Here is a 14,551-nt window from a genome sequence, read left to right on the forward strand (position 1 = left end):
GGAACTGGCCGTAGGGAAACTCCTGGACCCGATGGATTAGGGGCCGCCTTTTACAAAACGTTTATTGAGAGAATTAGTCCAATTTTGCACGAGGTGATCAGTGAGGCGTACGAAAACAAAGCGTTGCCTCCCTCCTTTCTATCTGCTCATATGGTCCTAATACCAAAGACAGATAATCCAGACAAACTAATGTCAGTAGGAGCTTACCGCCAAATAACTCTTACAAACGTAGACTATAAAATATATACAAAGTTCTAGCCAAACGATTACAAGCGTTGTCAAGCTGCTCGTAGGACCGCATCAGACGTGCGGCATAAAGGTCGGTCGATTTGTACCAATGTGCATGTAGCCCGCAGCGTTTTTAGAGTGTTGTGACGCCGTGGCGGGGCGGTTGCTATGCTCCAACTTGATCTTGCTAAGGCGTTTGACCGTGTCGCACACGAATTTCTTTTTTTCGTTGCTTGAACACGTCAACCTCGGAAAAGTAAGCTGGAAGGTTTAAAATGGCTTACAGTAATTGTACAGTGCGAATAATTGTAAATAGAACCTTACAAGAAGCATTGACGTCAGGTCATCCATAAAACAAGGCTGTGCGCGTCTTCTCTGCTTTTTGCGCTATACCTTGAACCTTTCTGTCTCAGCTTAATTACAACAGCAAAATTATGGCTTCGTGCTTCAAACGCAACACGTCAAAGTTCTCGCATATGCTGATGACGTTGTGTTTTCTGCACTGATCGCAAAAGCATAGAAGAGACATAAGCGTCACCAAAGCATTCTGCGAACAGACAGATGTGCGATAAACTGGGAGAAGAGCGTCGGTTTCTGGCACGGCACGTGGGACGTTAAGCCGCAATCATTCGCGAGCATCAATGGTCCAACACACCCTCTGCGTATTTAGGTGTACCCTTGGAACATTACAACCAGACAGGAGATTACTGGGATGACCTGACGTCAAAGGTGAAGGAAAAAGTTGGTGGATGGCAAGGCCGTGAATTGTCAATGTTCGCGCGTGCGAGTGCTTGCAATGTTTTCCTGATTGCAAAAGTGTGGTATGTGCTACAGTTTCTGTCAATGTCTCGCGTAAATGTGCAAAAATTGCACCGTATTTTTGCAGTCTTCATTTGGGGCTCAAACTGGGAAAGAGTCAGCAGAACAAATCTTTTTCGTTCACTGAAAGACGGGGGCCTTGGTCTTTCACATCTGTTCATCAGACAAATTGTGTCGCGGTTTGTGTTTTACGGGACCAGAAAGACCCGTTTTTGAGAACCGTTATGCATGTGAGGTTAAAAAATGCCATTCCTGATTTTGTTGTGTCTAGTGCAGCTGCAATTGACGGCGGTATAAAAGGCTACCTCAAAGAAGTGGTGATGGCATTCAGGATACTTCAAACACGATTTTCACTCGAGTATTTGAGTCTTGTATCAAGAAAAAAGCTGTACAAAGACCTGATCACTGTAATGATGCCCACACCATTATATAGATCACTAAATCATAAAGGCCCCGGGCAAGACGTGCTAAAAAGAGTTAAAAAAAATGACCGTTAAAGGATCTATAAAATCGTTTTTCTTTAAAGTACACACGAACACATTGCCTGTGAAAACATGGCTTAAAGACAAAGGCATATTTATACCGTGGACGACAAACTGCACCCTGTGTAACAAACCGGAGACGATCGAACACACATTCATTGACTGCTGGGATCCAATATTTTTTTGGGATGTGTTACAAAGAACCCTGAAGAAAGAGCTACGATAACACCACATGGAATACGTTATCTTTCAGTGCAGAATGAGTGTGGTGTTCCATACGACATGATAATGTTATTGGGGCTTTACAGCCTCTGGATCACACGCATGGCCGTGAGGCATATGGATTCTAAAGCCAAATCGACACGGGAAAACTTTATTGAATGTGCAATGTATGTGCGCGACACATTTCGAACATTGGATGAACCTCCAGATTGTATGGAGGTATTTGATGAATTGGTGGAAATGAAATGTTTTTAATCCATCACAATGGTCGAGTAGACCAATGTGGTTTTTATACCAATGTATTGCTTTATTTCTGAATAAAAAGGTTATTAAAAAAAAAGCGGGGGTGTAGCTCAGTGGTAGAGCGCTCGCTTCGCATGTGAGAAGTCCTGGGTTCAAACCCCGGCACCTCCAAGACGATCGTCCTTTTTTCGCTTTATTTTGTGCTAGTGTTCTCTCGATATAATGGTACGATGACTCGGCAGTGCGCGTGCAAGATCGCAGTTCCGTTCAGAAAACGTCGCAATTTTGTTAATGGAATAAATTGGCGCATTTCCGTGATAAGTCAAAGAGCATAAATCCGCGATGCCCAAATAATGGGATTCAATGAGAAGCAATTAGATATTTTATTATTATTAATAAATCCGAATGAGCAGGAAAGAACGCGGTATTAAACATACCTGTCGTGGCGGGGGTGTAGCTCAGTGGTAGAGCGCTCGCTTCGCATGTGAGAAGTCCTGGGTTCAAACCCCGGCACCTCCAAGACGATCGTCCTTTTTTCGCTTTATTTTGTGCTAGTGTTCTGTCGATATAATGGTACGATGACTCGGCAGTGCGCGTGCAAGATCGCAGTTCCGTTCAGACATCGTCGCAATTTTGTTAATGGAATAAATTGGCGCATTTCCGTGATAAGTCAAAGAGCATAAATTCGCGATGCCCAAATAATTCGATTCAATGAGAAGCAATTAGATATTTTATTATTATTAATGAATCCTAGTGAGCAGGAAAGAACGCGACATTAAACATACCTGTCGTGGCGGGGGTGGAGCTCAGTGGTAGAGCGCTCGCTTTGCATGTGAGAAGTCCCGGGTTCGAACCCCGGCTCCTCCAGGGCGATCGTCCTTTTTTGCTTATTTTGTGCTAGTGTTCTCTCGATATAATGGTACGATGACTCGGCAGTGCGCGTGCAAGATCGCAGTTCCGTTCAGACAACGTCGCAATTTTGTTAATGGAATAAATTGGCGCATTTCCGTGATAAGTCAAAGAGCATAAATCCGCGATGCCCAAATAATTGGATTCAATGAGAAGCAATTAGATATTTTATTATTATTAATGAATCCAAATGAGCAGGAAAGAACGCGACATTAAACGTACCTGTCGTGGCGGGGGTGGAGCTCAGTGGTAGAGCGCTCGCTTTGCATGTGAGAAGTCCCGGGTTCGAACCCCGGCTCCTCCAGGGCGATCGTCCTTTTTTGCTTTATTTTGTGCTAGTGTTCTCTCGATATAATGGTACGATGACTCGGCAGTGCGCGTGCAAGATCGCAGTTCCGTTCAGAAAACGTCGCAATTTTGTTAATGGAATAAATTGGCGCATTTCCGTGATAAGTCAAAGAGCATAAATCCGCGATGCCCAAATAATTGGATTCAATGAGAAGCAATTAGATATTTTATTATTATTAATAAATCCAAATGAGCAGGAAAGAACGCAGTATTAAACATACCTGTCGTGGCGGGGGTGTAGCTCAGTGGTAGAGCGCTCGCTTTGCATGTGAGAAGTCCCGGGTTCAAACCCCGGCACCTCCAGAACGATCGTCCTTTTTTTGCTTTATTCTGTGCTAGTGTTCTGAGGATGACTCGGCACTGCGCGTGTGAGATCGCAGTTCTGTTCAGACATCGTCGCCATTTTGTTAATGGAATAAATTGGCGCATTTCCGTGATAAGTCAAAGAGCATAAATTCGCGATGCCCAAATAATTGGATTCAATGAGAAGCAATTAGATATCTTATTATTATTAATGAATCCGAATGAGCAGGAAAGAACGCGACATTAAACATACCTGTCGTGGCGGGGGTGTAGCTCAGTGGTAGAGCGCTGGCTTTGCATGTGAGAAGTCCCGGGTTCTAACCCCGGCACCTCCAGGACGATCGTCCCTTTTTTTCCTGTATTTTGTGCTAGTGTTCTGTCGATATAATGGTACGATGACTCGGCACTGCGCGTGTAAGATCGCAGTTCTGTTCAGACATCGTCGCAATTTTGTTAATGGAATAAATTGGCGCATTTCCCTGATAAGGCAAAGAGCATAAAGCCGCTTTGCCCAAATAATTGGATTGAATGAGGAGCAATTACATATTTTATTATTAGTAACAAAGCCAAATGAGCAGGAAAGAACGCGGTACTAAACTTACCTGTCGTGGCGGGGGTGTAGCTCAGTCATTCTGCTTCCGGCAGCCGTGCTGAACGGATCGCAGGATCATGGGCTAAAGCGGAGCAGCGACAGCGACCAATCTTAGCCGCGGAAACAGGAACGGGGATAACGAATACCAGTTTATTTTGCCGCAATTGCCAAAAGGACGACTTGTTATCAACACCGTGTTTTTACACGGTGATGTACGAGCGATGCCATACAAGGTCGAAGATTTCAGGGACGCATTGACGCCAACGGGCCTGCTGCCGGATGTGGTAAGCCTCGGCCGAGGCAGAGGACGCCGCCAAAGGGGTCGGAAGCCCAGTGGTCCCTGTGACTACTGGAGGGGCGGCGCCGGCAGACACACCCAAGGTTCCAGAGACTCTCCAGCATTCGACTACACCGGCCAGCGCCCCGTCAGCGGTCGAGCCTGAGCGGGTCGAGACGGACGGGGTTCCAGTGGGGACAGCCGACACAACGGAGGGTCAGGGAGAGACGGCGGCGGACAGCGAAGACGAGATGTGCGTGACCAGCGCCACGCTAAAGCGCCCGCTCGACGACTCGGGAGAGCTGGAAGGGGCGGCGTCCACCAACAGCCAGGAGCCGCCTGCGAAGGCGGCGCAAGGGAGGCGGCTTAGTCTCAAACCTAAGCCGAAAGTCCCTACCGACAGGAGACTGGCAGACAAGGCAAAAGAAAACAGCGCCGGGAAGCAGGATGGTCCTGGAGGCGGCTAGCCGAGGGCTGGTCGTGAAAGGTAAGCACCATGCTCCGGGCCTACTCCTTTAGCGAATAAGTCACCATGGAATTGACTGCGCCATTCAGCATAGCTACGCTTAACGTCAGAGGGTTGGCGGCAGGCGTAGGCAAAGTCAGCTCTTGCGGTTGCTCACAGACCAAGACATAGACGTCCTAGCCGTCCAGGAAACCAAGGTAGACGGAGAGGAGGAGACCGGGAGCATGGTGCGCCGTTTCACTGACCGATATTACGCGGTCGTAAGCCCCGCTATAGGAACGTCCGCGGGTTGTGTTCTTTTTGTGAAAAAATTGCAAAGCCTTCTTGTGCAAAGTGTTTTTTCATGCCAGTCAGGCAGAATTGTTTATTGTGACTTTGTTTATGGTGCCACTGAATTCGGAGTTATATGCGTATACGCACCGAATAGTGTAGAAGAGCGTGCTCAGTTTTTTTTCTAACCTGTTTCAGTGGACAAAGTGTGATAAGAGGGTGGTTTTGTTAGGGGATTTTAACTGTGTTTTAAGTGCTCGCGATAGAGTCAATAGCACTGGCGTTCGTGACAAAAGCAGTGACGTGCTAGGCAAATTAATAAACGAAAATGACTTGGAAGACGTGTATGAATGTGTCGCAGTAAATCGCGAAGTGATCTACACGAGATTTCAAGGCAATAGCCATGCGCGTTTAGACCGCATATACCTATCCCTAGATATATTGCCTATGTGTCACGATTTTTCGGTTGAGCCAGTGTCGTTTTCAGATCACTGTTTGGTTGTGTGTCGCATAGGCATGAAGAAACAGCGTAAGTCTTTCAATTGGGATTTATGGAAACTGAACGCATTGTTATTAAAAGATGAACCATTTTTAGAAGCTGTGCACGAGACCATTAATGAAGTGCTCATGGAAAAAACGGAAACTGTAGCAGAGAAATGGGAGTGTTTAAAGCAGAAGGTGAAAATGAAAGCGCTAGACAGATCGAGCACGCTAAAATTCGAAGCGCAAATAAAAGAAAGAAGTCTTAAGAAAACACTGCAGCAGCTGATAGCCCTAGAAAGTCGGGAGCCTGGGACTTGTAAAGACGAGGTGCGCAGTGTCAAGGAAAAATTAGAACTGCATGACAGAGAGCGTTATCAAGGCGCCTGCGTTCGCGCTCGAGCAAATGATCTTGCCGCGGGTGAGACGCCCACAAAAAGGGCTCTTGGTCTCGAAAAAGCGCAAGGACGCCGAAACCACATCGATAAGGTCTATTGCAACGGGACTCTCGCGAGCGACAATGAAACCATCGAACGGGCCTTTTTTGCGTATTATCAGTTACTTTTTGCAGTTCGAAAAGCGAATGTACATGGTTTTAAAGAAGAGTTTCTTAAGCGCTTGCCGCGGCTTAGTGACGACACAAAAAAGCTTTTAGAAGGCAGAATAACGGAAGGCGAAGTGGAACGCGCGATTGGTCATCTGAACCCCGGAAAGTCACCGGGACCCGATGGCCTAACCGCAGCGTGGTATAAGACGTTTAGAACAGAACTGTCCCCGGGGTTAGCTGAGCTGTTCAATGAGGCGTACGAACGGAAAACTCTGCCGCCATCCTTTAGCAAAGCGCATACGATATTAATTCCTAAAACGGACGAAGGGAAAAAACTTAAACTGGTGACATCGTATAGGCCCATATCACTGACCAATGTTGACTACAAGATTTTTATGAAGGTTCTGGCAGCGCGACTTCAAGGTGTCATTAAAGAAATTGTTGGAGAGCACCAAACTTGTGGAATCAAAGGCAGAACTATTAGCTCAAACATTCACAAGATGCGGTGTGTGCTAGAGTGTTGTGACGAGGATTTACTTGGCGTTGCTGTGCTCCAGATAGACCTGGAGAAAGCTTTTGATTGTGTTGCGCATGATATTTTGTTTGCCATCCTAGATCATATTAATGTTGGTTCCATCATCAAGGAGGGAGTGGCCTTGGCGTACCAGAACTGCACAACACGTTTAATTGTTAATAAGTCTCTGGGGGCCCCCATTCACGTAATGCGTTCTGTGCGTCAAGGCTGCCCCCTCAGTCCACTTTTGTTTTGTATTTACATCGAAGCGATGTGCCTAGCGATAACTGAAAACGAAAAAATACGTGGCTTCAGCTTGGCGGCAGTGGAAGTTAAGCTGCTGGAATATGCAGATGACATTGCGGTGTGTTGTACGAACAAAGAAAGTGTTGAGGAAACGATAAGTGTTGTGAAACATTTTTGTAGCGTCACAGGGAGCCGCGTTAACTGGGGGAAATCTCTTGGGCTTTGGCACGGAAGGTGGCCTTCAAAGCCCGACCATTTCGCGAATGTGCACTGGACGGAAACACCGGCAAGGTACCTCGGTGTTCCTCTTGAATGTTACAACGGCAGCGAGGAGTATTGGTCGCGTCAAACAAAAGAGACGAAGGAAAAAGCAGACAGGTGGAAAGGCATGAACCTGTCTGTTTTTGCTAGGGCTACTGTGTGCAACATGTTTTTTATCACTAAACTGTGGTATGTGATGCAGGTGCTACATTGTTCAAGGATCAATGTGCAAAGGCTGCACAGAGTGTTCGCAGTTTTTATATGGGGCTCGGAATGGGAAAGGTGCAGACGGACCAATTTGTTCAGGCGCGTGAAGGACGGGGGTCTCGGTTTGGCGCACCTATTTGTGAGACAATTAGTGAATAGATTTTTGTTTTTCCGTGACGTCAGGGATCCGTTTTTGCGTACGGTATGCCAGCTCATGTTAGGCAGTGCCTTACCAGATCTTGTTGTCACTACGGATAGCCGGCCCGTGACGTTGCGTGGCTATCTCAAGGAAGTGGTATACAGTGTACGTTTTTTATCTGTTCGTTTTTCGTTGGATTATCTAGCAAGTGTTAGAAGAAAAGAATTGTACAAAGATGTATGTGATATGGTTTTGCCAGTACCATTGTACAGGGCCATATACAGTGGAAGACCGGGACAAAATGTACTGAAGCGGGTGAGAAACATGCAGGTACCTACAGGGGTGAAAACATTTTTCTTTAAGTTACACACAGGAACACTATCAGTAAAGACTTTCACAGAGGAACGGGGCTTTTTTACACCATGGGGGTCACACTGCTTGATATGTAAGAAACCAGAAACCATAGACCATGTTTTCTTGCATTGTTGGGAAGGGGTACATTTTTGGGACATTTTGCAGAGGACAATAAAGAAAGATTTTCCACTGGATCCACACGGGATAAGGTATCTCGCAGTAACGAATGATGAGGGGGTCCCATTTGATGTAGTGATGTTGACGGGTCTCCACTGTATATGGCGTGCGCGAATGGCCGGATACCACTTCGACCCGGATGCAAAGCCAGCAGTAATTTATTTCAGGCAAAGCATGTCTGCATTCATTGAGTGTAGTAAAATACAGGAGATGGAGCCAGAATGGTTGTCAAGGTTTGAACCTCTGGCAACCCTTAAGTAATTTTAAGAGGACAACATCAGTCCAAATGGGACTGATGGCAATGCTTGTTCCTTTTTATTGTATTATGTGAGTGTGCAATGATTGCCCTGTACAATGTCCAAGCCAGGCAATAAATAATAAAAAAAGCCTCGGTAGCGCAGTAGGCAGCGCGTCAGTCTCATAATCTGAAGGTCGTGAGTTCGATCCTCACCCGGGGCATAGGCGGCACTTTCTTTTTTTTGTATGCCCCTTTAGGATGTCCAAGTGACTTGCCTGTCCCTCACTTTTAATGCTTCAGTGGTAGCCTCGTTAATGAGCATGTGCCCTATTATTTATTCTACTTTTAACCACCGTGATCGAGACGGTATGCGCCCACGGGCCGAACGTCCGCCTCGGTATAGCGCAGTTTTTTTTTTTTCTTTATTGAAATAGGCAGCGCGTCAGTCTCATAATCTGAAGGTCGTGAGTTCGATCCTCACCCGGGGCATAGGTGGCACTTTCTTTTTTTTGTATGCCCTTTTAGGATGTCCCAGTGACTTTCTTGTCCCGCACTCTTAATGCTTCAGTGGTAGCCTCGTTAATGAGCATGTGCCCTATTATTTATTCTACTTTTAACCACCGTGATCGAGACGGTATGCGCCCACGGGCCGAACGTCCGCCTCGGTAGCGCAGTAGGCAGCGCGTCAGTCTCATAATCTGAAGGTCGTGAGTTCGATCCTCACCCGGGGCGAAGGCGGCAGTTTCTTTTTTTTTTTTGTATGCCCTTTTAGGATGTCCCAGTGACTTTCTTGTCCCGCACTCTTAATGCTTCAGTGGTAGCCTCGTTAATGAGCATGTGCCCTATTATTTATTCTACTTTTAACCGCCGTGAGAGAGACGGTGTGTGCCCTGTACCATCTGCTGCTGTACCATCTTGCTTCACGCCGCGCGCGTCGTCGGCTGCAGCGCGAATGATCCGCTTTTTCGTCGCAGCTCTCGCCAGTGCTTAGAACCGAGATTCGCCATTGACAGTTGCGCAGTAAAAACTCAACTGCTTCAAAAACCTACATTTGCTATCACCACAAAAAATCAGGAGCCTTTCCCAATTGGGAAACTTATTTTTATTTATTTATTTATTTATTTATTTATTTATTTATTTATTTATTTATTTATTTATTTATTTAGTTATTTATTATAAGTAGCGGCCGTCCCCAGAACGATGTTTTCGACCGGAATCGGCTTCGTTCAAGATAGAATCGGCTTGGCGTCTTGTGTGTTCTTTCCAACGTTCGTCAGCCTGCAAAACGGCCCAACGAAATGACCACCACGCTATCACGGAAGCGCTGTTTAGGAATTCAGTTTTCTCGAAGTCGCATTTTTCTTGGAATACGTAGTTATTAGCCAACTCTCTCGCGAAAGAGATCTCTCCAGAGAGTTATTAGAGAGCGCAGTTATCAGCCACCTCTCGCGAGAGAGATGGCTAAAATATTAGCCATCTCTCCCGCTTACATTCGCTGGGTTATGCCGCGCACCCGCTACTTCCCGGTCACGAAGGGGCGTGCAGATAGCATAGAGCGCAGAGCTTTGAAGAAAAGAAAATAAGCAAGTCAGATTTCTATTATTGATGCGTAACTGTAGTACTCCCTAATGTTCTCTTTTTTTTTTCAGAGTATGTTTGGGAAAAAAATGAAAAACGATGAAAGAGAAATGGAAGATCTTGCCCTGCTTGGCTGGCATTCTTTATTGCGCATTGCGCGATTATCAAAGAAATGTTTATGACTTACAGCAGTATTGCCTTCTTCCTTGCTGACTGCACTTGTTCGGATATCAGCATTTCGCTATTCTTCTTTCTTGAATAGAAACGAAGCCTCATGATGATATAAAACTTGGTAACTTTAGCTCTGACCTCCTGAAAGTGGACCGTGCAGCCGACCACGGGCAAGGACGCTTCCTCTAATTGCTCCAATATTGCCCAAAACAAGACACCAAACACAGAGTGGCTGTCAAGTGTTTGGCGAATGATGTGTTCGACTTCCTTGATGAAAGTGTTGAAAATGAGCGATGGCTGTTGAAGGCAGCCTGACTTGAATTCCCTCATCTCTGTTAGGCCAACTTGAGAGAAGTCGGTTCCCTTCTTTTCGAGTGTTTCAGCATCGGCCGTGAGAATGTCGAGGCATTGCCGGCAGGCTACAGTCCTTGTAACCTTTTTGTGCGCATATTTAGCAAAATAATAAACAACCATTTCTTGGGTACCTGGCTTCTCGCAGTCACGCTCATCTAGTTCATCATTGTTACTCTTGGGAATAGCGATGCCTAAGAGCTTCTTGTGGAGCTTTGCCTCAGCGGCACGTTTAATTTCGGCAGCTGCCTTTGCTTTTTACCCAAGGCTTCCGCGCAGAGACACAAGCACAGTGTCAGCTTGACCGGAACAGTTTCCTTTGACAGCATTCTTTACTGGAGTGAACGGAGGGAGAAGTCTGTATATTTGACTGAATTGAACTATTCTCGGATGATCATCAACGCCATGGAACGAGCGAACAACAACAAAGAATCTCTGGAAAAAAAGGAAAAAGATGAAATCAGCTATGAGCACCTTGTATTCTGCAACTCATAGCATTAGCCTAGACGCCTTTATGCGCCCTATAGTTAATATTGCGATGTAAAAAGTTAGGCTCAAACAAATTGGTGCTTGATAGTCCATTTCTAAAAATAATTCTAGCTAAATAGGTCCATAGTTAGAACTTGCACGCACGCCTTCAATTTTATACAAGGCATTAGCGAGAAAAGCGGCACGTGTAAATAAAAATTGTGCGAAAGTTATTCAGTTAGATGGTAACCATAATATTAAGCATTCACGCTGATATTTATGCACAACATCTTAGTTACTTTATGTGAAGGTCATCACAATAATGTCCAATACCTCGAGTGGATCCTGGTTTAGCTTTGCCGTCAAGATGTAGGGAACGCCGGCTTTGTGAAATTCGTCAGTAATATCCAGAACCAACATGAGCGTAACGCGGGGAGATTCAGTAGTTTGCCGTGACGCAAAGAGGAGCATGTTTCGTTCACGGTGATTTTTCTCCGTTAAGTTCAGCAGTTCCAGAAATCCTCGGATTATCTGCATAACAAAATTAAAATCGCACAGCTGAGCTACTACCAAAAAAGAAATAAAGGCACTTAATTTTATCTGAAAAGTTGGAGCAATAGCCCTCCTGTATTTTCGGAGACCCCTTCCATACGCCTTGAGCAGGCTGCTTGGCATTGAGGGCATCGAATACATCGTTGAATATCCTTGTGAATGCCTCCGTTGCCGCAGAGTCTTCTAGTCCTTCCACTCCTTCTTCCCTGTGCACCTTTAGACCAATCGCATTACTGCTGCTGAAGAGCTGCGTTGAAAAATAAGTGCGCAGGTAAAGTCAGTCAGCTGAGCGCAATCAGCTGAAAAAGCATAATAGAAATATTTGTATATGTTGCCGCTGACGCTTTTTTTTCTATTTTCATGTAACCGGACCTGTTACACGTGTAACCACTGTCTTGCGAGCGCCGCGCTAGAATGTAGAACATTCCGGATTATCTTAGATATTTCTGATAAGCTTGACCGAGCAACGCGAACAGATCGGTATATTCTGGAACTAACGCACTCGCCAACGACAAGGCTACAATTTTCGATGCCACATCTGTAAATTCGGCATCGTATTTACAAATGCGATGATCTGGTCGGCCTTACCATAGAGTTTCCTACAATACTTACTAGAGGGAACGCTGGCGCTAAGGTCTATGGGAGCTGCAACGCATGGCGCTTCAGCCAGCATGGGAATGATGGGTAGTACACGGATTTGTCTAAACTTCGTACTTTCGGCTCCGTTGGGCTGGGCGTCGCCTGCATCCGCTTTGTCGCAAGATGAAGTTCAGCAAACGTTCAACAGTTCCACTTCACCACTTAACTTTTTTAGGCTCACCAATTCAAATCTGGTCACGAAGTTCACAACGATCCATTCTTTTATCTGAAAGAAAACCAAAACACAGCAATAAACAAAGCCACAAGTGCGTTCGAAGCCCGCAAGTACAAAGACTAGGCAAATCCGTCTACTACCCATCATTCCCATGGTGGCTGAACGATCGCAGCGCCAGAGTTCCCTCTAGTTAAGTTTAGGAAACTCTATGAGCCTTACCACTTACCAGGCTACCACCGGCAAACGACTGCGGTAACCGATCACTGAGGCAATGCAAAGACATCAGAGGCGCAGGAAGCTTGCAATGCCTTTGATTTCGGGGGCCGTGCAAAACCAAGTTAGGTGCAGAAAGCTTTAGGAGTGGCAGGGAGCGGATCAGTACTTCCAATGAGAAGAAAACGAAGATGGTGTTGGCCTTCGAGTCGTCGTAGGCGAATGCATAAAGGATTCCGAGTTTTTTCCGTTCCCGAACACATTTCACCCAATAAAGAGTTTCGTCTTAATAGCCCGACTGCCGTCGTCTTCACCGTCACGACCACGTGATAATATTTGGACATGCACAGTGGAGCTCACCTGTGCGGCAAGTCGCACAGACATCTTGAGCAGATTTCATGGCTGAAAGTGTGCTGCGGTTAGTTTGGGAACGACGTTCAAGTGGTTCTTTTTTTTTTTTTTGAGACTCATAAAGAATTTGGTAGTTTTGAAGTTAATACGGTCGTCTCCAGCCTGAAAATAAAGTTAGAATGTAGATCAGTGTCACAAAGTCATATTTTATGGTATTTTACGAGGACAATGTTTAGAGGTTCTTACCTGACCATACTCGTGCTTGAGGAGATGGTTTCGGACACAATTTAAGGCATGTGGAACATCACATACAAAATTCAGATAGTTTTCTTCAGCCAGACAAGGATGTGGGATCTTGTGACAAGGTGATTCCATGCTTCCACTGACGCCCAGCTGCTGCCACATTGATCTGTTGATCCCGGCTCCGTCGCTTACAACAGCAATAACTGTCGCGCCGTGCGTGTGAAGTTGTATCACTGCGTCCAAAACAAGTTGAGCCAAACTTTTGCCGGGTGCGGCGCCTTTAGTTGCAAAAGTAGCAATTGGCTGAACCAATCTCTCAAACATCGGCACAACCATAAGGACAAGGGCATGGTCTGCGAGCTGATTTGTCCATTCCTTTGACAGCCCACCATCATCAACAAAGCCATCAATTTTATAGCTTGATTTGTTGAAGTCGTAAGCCTGTCGCAACTAAATCTCATCCAGCATTAGTGAGCCTAATCTCTGATTGTCAGTTTTGTTCTCAAACTGCTTGGCGACAGCCTCCAAGCAAATACGATTAAAGCCGTATTTGCACGGTACACCTTTAAATATTTGAGTCAGGCGGCTCATCGAGGGAAGGGGTAACATCTTCATGTCACTTATCAGTTTATATCCTCGTGGGCTTGCAATTCGCAGCATTAGGCACTTATGAATCCAGTCATCCTTATAGTGCTTCTTTCCCTTTCAGCTGCTTGAGCGATGTCATGAATGACAGCCTTTGCAAAGGAGGAAGCTCAGCAAGGGCATCTTCTATCCCCTCCTTCGAAACTGTGGAAAGCTTTCGCTTAAGAGCCACGACCTCCTCACTTTTTTTTCCTTTTTGCGGAAGTCGCACGGGCCACCTTCTTTGAAAGATTGCGAACCTTTTGTATCCTGGTTTTCATTACCTTTGCAGGCTTTCTGGCTCGCATTTGTCGTCGAAGGCACAAACAGCGAAAGCAAGTGGGCCGCTTTGTAAACACTGTGCAGTGTTTTATTGTGAACAGTAGCGGTTGTGGGCACATTCTCGGCTTCTTGTATGCCTCCACAGATTTTCAGGCTGTCTGTCTCCTTTAACACACTTTCCAAATCGGCGACAGTGGTCAGAGTGCGCAACAGCTGCTTGTGCACTTTGCCGTCAATAGTGCAGCTGCGATCTCCTTCCACAATAACAGTTTTTTGTACTAGCAGTTCCCCTGCCACAAGATTTCTGCAGTAGAAAACACCGCACATCATCCCTGACACGAGGTCATCGATTAATCCTCGGTTGCCAATGCGCGGAAAGCAATAAGAGGTTCACCGCTTTGTTGAGCGCGGACGGTGTAGCTGATGTGACGTCTGAGATGCGCGGAGAATCCTCGTCGCAAGAATCACTCGACCGACTCGATGACGGCACTCTTTCATCTTCTGGCATGAGAGCAGGCATCCCTGCCCGTTTTTTCGGCGACCTCCTTGCCCACGTCGTCACTTTTGGCTTCGAGATGCGCT

General features: G+C 46.0%; 1 protein-coding gene and 8 non-coding genes across 9 annotated transcripts in view; all 9 read left to right on the forward strand.

Annotated features, from left to right (window-relative positions):
- LOC119390706 (COMM domain-containing protein 1) overlaps positions 1 to 14,551 on the forward strand; it is a 131,448-nt gene that overhangs the window by 51,706 nt on the left and 65,191 nt on the right. The window lies entirely within an intron of this gene.
- Trnaa-cgc (transfer RNA alanine (anticodon CGC)) lies at positions 2,094 to 2,165 on the forward strand. Its single transcript has one exon. It is a non-coding gene; the product is annotated as a tRNA-Ala (tRNA).
- Trnaa-cgc (transfer RNA alanine (anticodon CGC)) lies at positions 2,442 to 2,513 on the forward strand. Its single transcript has one exon. It is a non-coding gene; the product is annotated as a tRNA-Ala (tRNA).
- Positions 2,790 to 2,861, forward strand: Trnaa-ugc (transfer RNA alanine (anticodon UGC)). Its single transcript has one exon. It is a non-coding gene; the product is annotated as a tRNA-Ala (tRNA).
- On the forward strand, positions 3,136 to 3,207 carry Trnaa-ugc (transfer RNA alanine (anticodon UGC)). Its single transcript has one exon. It is a non-coding gene; the product is annotated as a tRNA-Ala (tRNA).
- On the forward strand, positions 3,483 to 3,554 carry Trnaa-ugc (transfer RNA alanine (anticodon UGC)). Its single transcript has one exon. It is a non-coding gene; the product is annotated as a tRNA-Ala (tRNA).
- On the forward strand, positions 3,818 to 3,889 carry Trnaa-ugc (transfer RNA alanine (anticodon UGC)). The gene has a single exon. It is a non-coding gene; the product is annotated as a tRNA-Ala (tRNA).
- Trnam-cau (transfer RNA methionine (anticodon CAU)) lies at positions 8,471 to 8,543 on the forward strand. The gene has a single exon. It is a non-coding gene; the product is annotated as a tRNA-Met (tRNA).
- Trnam-cau (transfer RNA methionine (anticodon CAU)) lies at positions 8,982 to 9,054 on the forward strand. The gene has a single exon. It is a non-coding gene; the product is annotated as a tRNA-Met (tRNA).

Source organism: Rhipicephalus sanguineus, chromosome 4 (genome assembly GCF_013339695.2).
Source record: "Rhipicephalus sanguineus isolate Rsan-2018 chromosome 4, BIME_Rsan_1.4, whole genome shotgun sequence".
Classification (NCBI taxonomy): domain Eukaryota; kingdom Metazoa; phylum Arthropoda; class Arachnida; order Ixodida; family Ixodidae; genus Rhipicephalus; species Rhipicephalus sanguineus.